Below are 9451 nucleotides of genomic sequence, written 5' to 3' on the forward strand. Positions count from 1 at the left end.
GTGACCGCCAGCGGCTCAATATATAGAACATAAAGGAGCGGGCAACCCTGCCTCACTCCACTCCACTGGGGCACCCACTCCCCCGAGGGAGCCATTGATGGTGACTACCTCAGTGTAGAGCACACGCACCCACCTCAGGAAGTTAGGGCCAAAGCCCAATCTGCTCAAGGTATTAAATAGGAAGCGGTGATCCACTCGGTCAAACACCTTTTCCTGGTCCAAACCGACCAGCGCGAGGGGGACCTTTCGGTCCTCCGCCCAGGCGATCGCGTCCCGGACCAGGTGCAAATTCCAGAACACAGAACGCCTGGGTACTCCGCACGTCTGGTCCCAGTGGACCAGGTCGGCCATTACCTTCCTCAGTCGCTCAGTCGGGACTTTCGCTATGATCTTTGCATCAAAGCATCGTGAGGGGTCTCCAGTTGGCAAGATCGGCTTTATCGCCTTTCTTGTACAACAAGGAGAGCACCCCTGTCCTCATACTCTTAGTGAGCAAGCCGCTGCCCAGCACCTCCTCAACAATGCACAGAAAAATCGGCCCCAAGACGTCCCAGAACGTGGAATAAAATTCCACTGCTAAACCATCAAGGCCGGGAACCTTGCGCCGATTCATTTTGCCAAGCACCTCCGACAGCTTGTGCAAAGTAATGGGGCTCTCTAAATTGCCAAGGGCATCTAAAGTAAAGGAAATAACCTGTAGAATCAAATAAAATTTGTTTTGTACTTGTGGGATGCTGCATTCGTAAAAGGTTTTGCGAAAACATAGGGGGTTTGTCCAGTGTGTGGAAACAGTGTGTTATGAATTGTGTGCTCAGGGACCCTCAAGATCTGCTTCCAACCCTACATATTTTACCTCAAAGTAAAGGGAATAAACTGTAAAATCAAATTAAATTTGTCTTGTAGTTGTAGGATTCATCATTTGTGAGTGTTTGTGCAAAAACCATAGTGGCTATGTCCAGTATGTGCTAAAATTGTGCAATAAATTGCATCCTCATTCAATCTCCGAAAGTTGTTCAAACCCCAGATATTATACGTCCAATTAAAGGTTATAACCTGTAGAACCAAAGTAAATTTGCTTGGTAGCTGTGGTATGGTGCATTTACGGTGCATTTCATATATATGTATTGTTATATGCGTATATATTATATAAGTATCATATGGAAAGTGTTAGCAATGGCATTAGGTAGGGGGTTTGAAGGAGTTTTTGGGCTTGCCAGGGCACACAATTCATTGCACACTTTCCCCATATACAGGATAAACCCACTAGTTTTTTGCTCGATACATCACAAATGCAGCACCCCACAGCTACTAGATGAATTTACTTTGATTCTACAGGTTATTAACTTTATTTTGAGCTACAACAAGTGGGGATTCAATCAAATGTTGGACTTGAAAGAGGGTAGAATCGTTGAATCTGTAGCAACATGATGGTCGTTGGTCGCACCTGCACACAGGAGGCCGCTCCGGCTCCCCGTTAATGATCCTTTCGCAGGTTCACCTACGGAAACCTTGTTACGACTTTAACCTCCTCTAGATAGTCAAGTTCGATCATCTTCTCGGCGACCCAAAGACCTTACTAAACCATCCAATCGGCAGTGGCGACGGGCGGTCTGTACAAAGGGCAGGGACATTTTCTGCTCACATGCTTGTGCTGCAGCACCTGTGCGTCAGCGCATTATCCGCCGCTGGACTCGCTCCTCCTCCTCCTCCTCCTCCTCCTCCTCAATCACTGTCTCATGAGACCGTTCCTTCACACCGAGAGGAACCCGAGGCCCCAACAATTCCTAATTCATAGCTTAAAGGCGAACAAAGAGCCTTACAAAAAGTAAAATGAACAACTGATGAAATTTTCTCTCACAACGGGGTTGTGGGAGCTGTGGGCAGCCCTCGAGCTCACTACGTTGCGAAAAAAATGTGTATTACCTTAATTTCAGAAAAGACAGGAAAAGTGAAAGCCTAAAGTCCAAAAAGTAGACCTTCCAATGTTACTTTATCATTTTATATTAAAACACCCACAACCAATCGTATAACCCAACGATATTATGGATAGTAGTGAAAATCAAGCAAGAACAGTGTTCTTCTGGTGAAGAAAAAATGTGTAGAATCCCATTCAATTTATTTTTAATTGAGAGGACAATTGTGGACCTCGGCCCCATTCCTCTCCTCCTGCGGATACGGGGGGTTAAAGGCCTACCTCGGGCCGCCTGGCATCTGCGGTAGGAAGGAAAGACTCAGTTCAACAAGACAGTCAGATTACAGAAAAGTTCATTTATTCATGTGCGCACATGGGTGAGCCTCCTAGAGAGAGTCACTCCTCAGCAGCTAAGCAAGCAGACATTTATACACATTCTAGGGCGGGTCTTCGCAAGCATGGGTGAGATACATGTTTTGTTTCATTGTTCCAAACAGGTCAAGGTGCCCCCCAATCTCCCATCCTTTCATGAAAACACTCCCAGCCGTCCCCAGTGTTATCTCTCTCATTACGCACAGTCTCACGCGAACTACGTAATTCTGTATTCCTCCCGATATCTTGTGGGAGCAGGCTGACACAGAAAGGGATGGACTGGAACCAAACTGCTGCCTGGAATGTGGCGCCTTCTTGCGGAGGCCGTTTCACTAATTAGACATTCTAATACAAAAGCATATAGCGCACAGCAAAGCTGTAGAATCAATTTTTCACATTCCACACATCCCATTCAATTTGTGTTTTAAATGTTGCATGCTGCATTTGTGAGATGAAATGATACGCTTTTAAGGTTCAACAGTCTCACTGCCTGAGTAACACACAGAAGAAGGGAAATCACATACAATCAACTCTCATATACAAATTGCATACAAGTGGCAGTCATTTTTTTGTGCTCTCCCCATTACAATCAGTGCATGATCAATCCATGCATTGCACAGATTTGGTTAAATGAAAGTGAGAGACTGGATGTTAGGTTTGGTGTGACATCAACGCCCAAGATGGGCGCAAGGAGCAGAAAAGAAACTGCGGAGAGTAAACTTTCTTCAGAAGTGGTATTAAACGTAGGGGCTATGGAGTTGTATTGAGGAGAGTTGTAATAGCTTTGTGTAAATAGTTGATATTAGTGTTCATGTATGTACATAGTTGAGTGTGTGATGATCTGATTGATTGTCGTTCTGCTTATGCTCAGTGGTCAAGAGGGGAATTCTGGGGAGTTCTGGGGTGGCCCCTTAACCGTGGGGCGCGGTAGGGGGGCTGGGAGTGACCCAGGGAGATTCTCCAATGTTCTGTACTACTTGTACTGTCTAAAGTGTCTTTGTCAAGACTGCTGTTGAAAGGCATGCTTTTCCAAGGGATGCTTGGTTCGGACTTCAGCAGCACGGTTTGTCCGTTTGGTGTCCTGCAATCAAGTATCCCTTTATTAGTTTATACATGAAGCTTTCGCCAGGAAGAACTCCATCTGCAAGGGAGGAACCTTCGATGGGTACACCCCTGAAAACTGCAGATGGACCACTGGCGAAAACAATGGACACCGGCAGAACTTCTTTTCCGCCGAATGGAATGCGGACAGCGGATGGAGGACCGTTGAAAAACACAGCTTGATTTTACTGGAGATCCTAGGAGGAAGACAGAGACTTCCGTGACCGACTTACCTTTATAAAAGAGGTAATTTTGGGTCTCCTCAGTCTTACTGTGGAGGATGTTATTTGCGTTCAACGGAATAACCTGCTGCGGTTCTTTGACGTCACTTTAACTACAGAACTTTGTTTTAAAAGGATTTTTGAGAACTGCAGAACCCTCGCCAATCATTCTGCATTGAAATTCTATGATGTCGAGAACCGTTGGGTTAATAACCAGCGCATAGTGACTGTGCATGTTTTTAACCCTTTTATTTTGGCGGAGTCGATAGGGAAAAGACAGTTTCGGATCCGTTTGCTCCCTCATCCACAAGGTTTAGATGGGTTTCGCAACCCACCCGCTACTTTTAATTTGGGTACAAGCAAGGGCTATCTTTTTTATTCTAACCAGCCACCCTTCTGTCGAATGTGTCAGGGGTTTGGGCATACGGGGGCTGAGTGCACCAACATGCAGTGCAATAACTGTCTGGAGGAAGGCCATATGGCTAGAGATTGTAAAGGTCCATGCAGGTGTAATATCTGCGGGGCAGAAAAGCATCTTGCTCGCACCTGGTCTCAGAGGAAACCCTCCTATGCTGACGCCGTGTCGGGGAGCCGGGTGTCTGGCGGAAGGGAGGAAGAGATGTTTGTCCAACGTAATGTTGCTGAGGAGCAGGTGCATGCAGAGTTAGGAGCAGAGAAGGAACACCTGATGTGTGTGACCCCAAGGACCTCACCCACCAAAGCCCAGAGTACCCTAAAGGATACAAATAGGAAGCGGAGCAAAGGCCCTACTCCAAAGGAGTACAAGAAGAGCAGAAGAGAGGAGGGGGTGAGCAGGAAAGAGGAAAAGAAAGCAGCAAAGATGGAGGAGGACCGAGACCGATGTTTGCTGGTAGGGGATGGAAGTCATATGGACTGGCCGGTTGTGGCTGCACCCCCCTACAGTATGATGAGTTCCGCTCTTTATTCAGACCAGAATGATGATATTAATGAGCAGCCATATGTTACTGTAGATTTTCAGAGTATGATAGAAATGTCGGGAGGGGAATGAATTTTAATAGGGTTTTTATTGCTCTTATGGTTGGTTAATTTATTTTAATTACTTAATTATTTTAATACATTCATTCAACATGGCGCCGGCACGAGGCGACGTGTTGATTGCTCCTCCTCGCAGACTTGTTAGTTTAGTGTATATTATTTTGTTTGTGTCACTGTCCTTCCAGCCAGTTTATTCTCTTATTACTCATGACCGCCAAACACTTCTGCAAATACGTGAAACAGTGCGATTAGACGCAATTCTTAGCGTTTATAGAGCTGAACTCGGTACCTTCGCTCTGCCGCGAACAAAATCATGACCGTGTCCCACCTGAGACCACACAGAAGACGCAATCTCGGAAACGGGGCCGCAGAGCCGGCGTTCAGTTGAGAGCGAAATGCCGAGGGCTACGACCTCCGATGCCCAGCATTTTCCTGTCCAACGTTCAGTCTCTGGACAACAAACTGGACGATCTCAGAGGGCGACTTAAATTCCGAAGAGATTTACGGAACTGCTGCGTTTTCTGCTTTGCGGCTCACCGCCAGCACACCGGACCACGCGGTGCAGCCCGAGGGCTTCTCAATTTACCGCGCAGATCGGACTGATTCATCGGGGAAAAAGAGAGGAGGGGGCGTATGCTTTCTTATTAACAACGCATGGTGCACGAATGTGGAAGTGATTGCACAGAACTGCACTCCGGACCTTGAATACATCCTGATCAAATGCCAACCTCTCTACCTGCCCAGGGAGTTCTCGGCTGTGCTTATGGCCACAGTTTACATCTCACCCCAAGGGAACACACACAGCGCGCTGAACAAACTGTACCACGTCGTCAATAAGTACGAGAACAAGCACCCAGATGGACTGTTCATTATCTCTGGGGACTTTAACCAAGCCAATTTCAGGAACGTGTACCCCAAGTACCATCAGCGCATCTCCTGCCCCACCAGAGGCTCAAACACCCTCGACCACTGCTACACTTCACACAAAGGTGCGTACCGCTCCCTGCTGCGTCCACACCTCGGGCAGTCAGATCATGCCTCGATTCTGCTGCTCCCGGTCTACAGGCAGAAACTGAAGCGAGAGAAACCTGTGACGACGCGCACTGTACAGCGCTGGACACCAGAAACGGAGGAAAGGCTCCAGGACTGCTTTGACTCCGTGGACTGGGACATATTCAGAAACTCATCCTCCAATCTGGACGAGTATGCCAGTGGTCACGGACTTCATCGGGTTCTGTGTAAATGTCTGCATACCACATAAAACAGCCCGCTTATTCCCCAATCAAAAACCGTGGATTACTACCGAAATCCGAAATAAGATTCGCGCGCGAACTTGCGCGTTTCAATCCGGAGACACGGACGCGTACAAGAGGAGCAAGTACGAGCTCCGCAAAGCCATCGCCAGCGCGAAACGGGAATATAGCAGGAAGGTGGAATCACAGTTTAACTGTACTAAAGATGCACGTAGGCTGTGGCAGGGAATCCAAACACTAACGGATTATAAACCACAAAGGCGGTCATTGACAGGTGCCGCTGAGTCTCTCCCAGACAACTGAATACGTTTTATGGCCGCTTCGAGTTCGAGAACGAAGACCCTCCCACTGCGCATCCCCACAGAACATGATAACACCAGTCTCACCGTCTCTGTGGCACAAGTGAGAAGAACTTTTAGCCGAGTCAACATCCGCAAAGCTGCTGGACCGGACGGAATTTCAGGGCGAGTTTTAAAAACATGCAGTGAGCAACTGGCTGCTGTCTTCACGGACATATTTAACACCTCCTTAAAAAGCTCAACTGTACCCACTTGTTTCAAAAACACCATCATCATCCCCGTTCCTAAGAAGAACAAAGTGAGCTGCCTTAATGACTATCGCCCGGTGACACTGACCCTCACTGCAATGAAATGCTTTGAGAGGCTGGTGCTGGGACACATCAAAGACACAATACCAGACACTCTGGATCCACTGCAGTTTGCCTACCGCCACAACAGATCGACTGAAGATGCAATATCACACACACTTCACACTTATTGTTTGTAGACTGTATAGCTCAGCATTTAACACTGTCATCCCAACCAAGCTGATCCAGAAACTACTAGGGCTGGGACTGAGTGCCGCATTGTGCAATTGGATCCCGGATTTCCTCACCAACAGACCCCAGCGTGTGCAGATTGGCAGTAATACCTCCTCCCCACTGATCCTCGACACTGGCACTCCACAGGGAAGCGTCCTGAGCCCAGTGCTGTACTCCTTGTTCACACATGACTGTGTGGCCAGGCACAGCTCCAACACCATCATAAAGTTTGCTGACGATACCATCATTGTGGGTCTGATCACCAACAATGATGAGACGGCCTACAGAGAGGAGGTGAGGCTCCTGGCAGAGTGGTGCCAGGGCAACAACCGGTCTCTAAATGTCAGTAAAACTAAGGAGCTGGTGACTGACTTCAGGAAACAGGATACGGTTCAGGCACCCATCTACGTAGGAGGGGACAATGTAGAGTGGGTCAACAGCTTCAAATTCCTCGGGGTCACCCTCACTGCCAAACTCATATGGACTGAGCACACAGCATCAATCATCAAAAAGGCCCATCAACGCCTCCACTTCCTCAGGCATCTGAAGAAAGCCAGGATGTCCACTAGAGTCCTCACCACTTTCTACAGGTGTGCTGTGGAGTCTGTCCTCACAGGGTGTATTACATCCTGGGGTGGCAGCTGCTCCATACAGGACAAGAAAGCCCTACGGAGGGTGGTCAAAACAGCTCAGGAAATCATCGGCACACAGCTACCAGCAGTCGAGGTCACCTACACCACACGCTGCCTCAGAAAGACGATGCGCATCACGAGAGATCGTAGTCACCCCACACGGGCACTTTTCTCTTCCCTGCCATCTGCAAAACGGCTTAGGTCTATTCGAACCCACACAGCAAGGTACAGGAACAGCTTTTACCCCACTGCTGTAAGACTATACAACACAAACCAATGTGCCACCTTTAGTAACTAGAGTTGGACTGCTCCACCTAAGCACACTGGGAGATTAAACTGTCACTTTAAGCATTCTCATTCTCTGTCATTGACACTGTTTTGTTTGTCATTGTTTTGTTTGTGCAGTATTTCTATTGTCCTTGCCCATAGTCTGTGGAGAAGCATTCAGGAAGATTTTCATGATACACGTACCTGGTACTTGTATCTATGACAATAAACTTGAAACTTGAAACTTAATTTGCCCCCTTTTATGGCTGATTTTAAAATTTTAACCTTAAACATCAGAGGACTGAAGAATGTTTTGAAAAGAGCAGCAATGTTTGACAGGCTTGCATCCTCTGCCTTCCAGTTATGTTTTTTACAGGAAGTCCACCTTCGAGACCAGCGGGATGTGGTCGTTTTCTCTTCGGGTTGGAGGAAAGGTAGATCATAATGGAGTGTGGGTGGCGTCCACTCAACAGGTGTTGGCATTCTCTTTGGCGAACAAAGTTTTGAGAATGTAAGCACGTTTACTGTTCTACAGGGTAGAGTATTGGGAGTGGACGCCACCTGGAGGGGACAGCGCATCCGTGCGATGTGCATCTATGCTCCGGTAGAGGCTGCATCCCTCATATCTCTTTTAGAAGAGTTGGTCCCCTTTTGTGTCTGTAATAGACATTTAATAATTGGTGGGGATTTTACTATATATCTGGAGGGTAAAGAGGATGTTAGCATCAAACATTTTAAGAATTTTATACTCAGATTTGGTCTTTCTGATGGTTTTAAAGTATGCAACCCCAGTCATCCGGGAATTACCTGGTCTAATAGTAGAGGAGCACAAATTCGCCGGGATTATATTTTAGCTTCCGACTCTGTTGTTTTTAAACGGGTTCATCTCTCTCCTCATTTGCCGATGGACCATTTGATGGTAGACGCCACAGTTTCCATAGAGGCCTCGTTGCACGGTCCTGGGTACTGGAAACTGGACGTAGATGTTCTCAAGGAGAAAGAGTAAAGGGACCTTTTTTATGAACATTTTAAGGTGTGGCAGGAGCTCAAACCTTTCTGTAGCTCTGCTTCGGATTGGTGGGAAGACACCAAAACGAAGGTGCGAACTATTACTAGGCAGTATTGTGTTCGTAGGAAGGCTCAATCTCGCAGAGCTATTTGGAAAGTGGAGAAAAAGTTGGGAAAGCTCTATGCGCACCATAACAATGGAAAAGATTTTAATAGCGACAGAGAAGTGGAACTAAAGGCGGAATTAAGGCGACTTTATGACCAGCAAGCTAGTGAACGGCGAACGGCTCCTTGCAAGAGCCCGAATAAGAGAATTGGAGGAAGATGAAAATTGTTCCTCCTTTTTGTTTAATAAAACGAGGGGCTTTCAACACGATATGGGTTTTACTTCTTTACGAGCTAGGCAAGGAGAGCTGGTTAATGAAACGGCCCGGATGATTGAGGTTGCTACAGAGTTTTATAAAAGTCTTTTTAAGGTTAGGGAAACCGACCCCATCACAGGGGATTCTTTTTTACAGCATTTGCAGGCAACCCTCACGGCTGATTCCCGGGCTTGCCTAGAGGCACCCATCACCCTGGGGGAACTGTCTAAGGGGCTCTCCAGAATGAACCGGAGGAAAGTCCCAGGCTTGGACGGACTGCCGGTGGAATTTTATTCCACATTTTGGGATGTCCTGGGCCCTGTCTTCCTTGAGGCTATGGAAGAAGTACTGACCCGAGGTAAGCTAACGGAGAGCATGAGGTCGGGGGTTTTATCCTTGTTGCGTAAGACAGGCGATAGAGCTGATCTGAGCAACTGGAGGCCCCTGACCATGCTCCGCGTTGACGCAAAGTTAGTTGCTAAAGTC

The sequence above is a fragment of the Scleropages formosus genome, chromosome 13 (genome assembly GCF_900964775.1).
Source record: "Scleropages formosus chromosome 13, fSclFor1.1, whole genome shotgun sequence".
NCBI lineage: Eukaryota > Metazoa > Chordata > Actinopteri > Osteoglossiformes > Osteoglossidae > Scleropages > Scleropages formosus.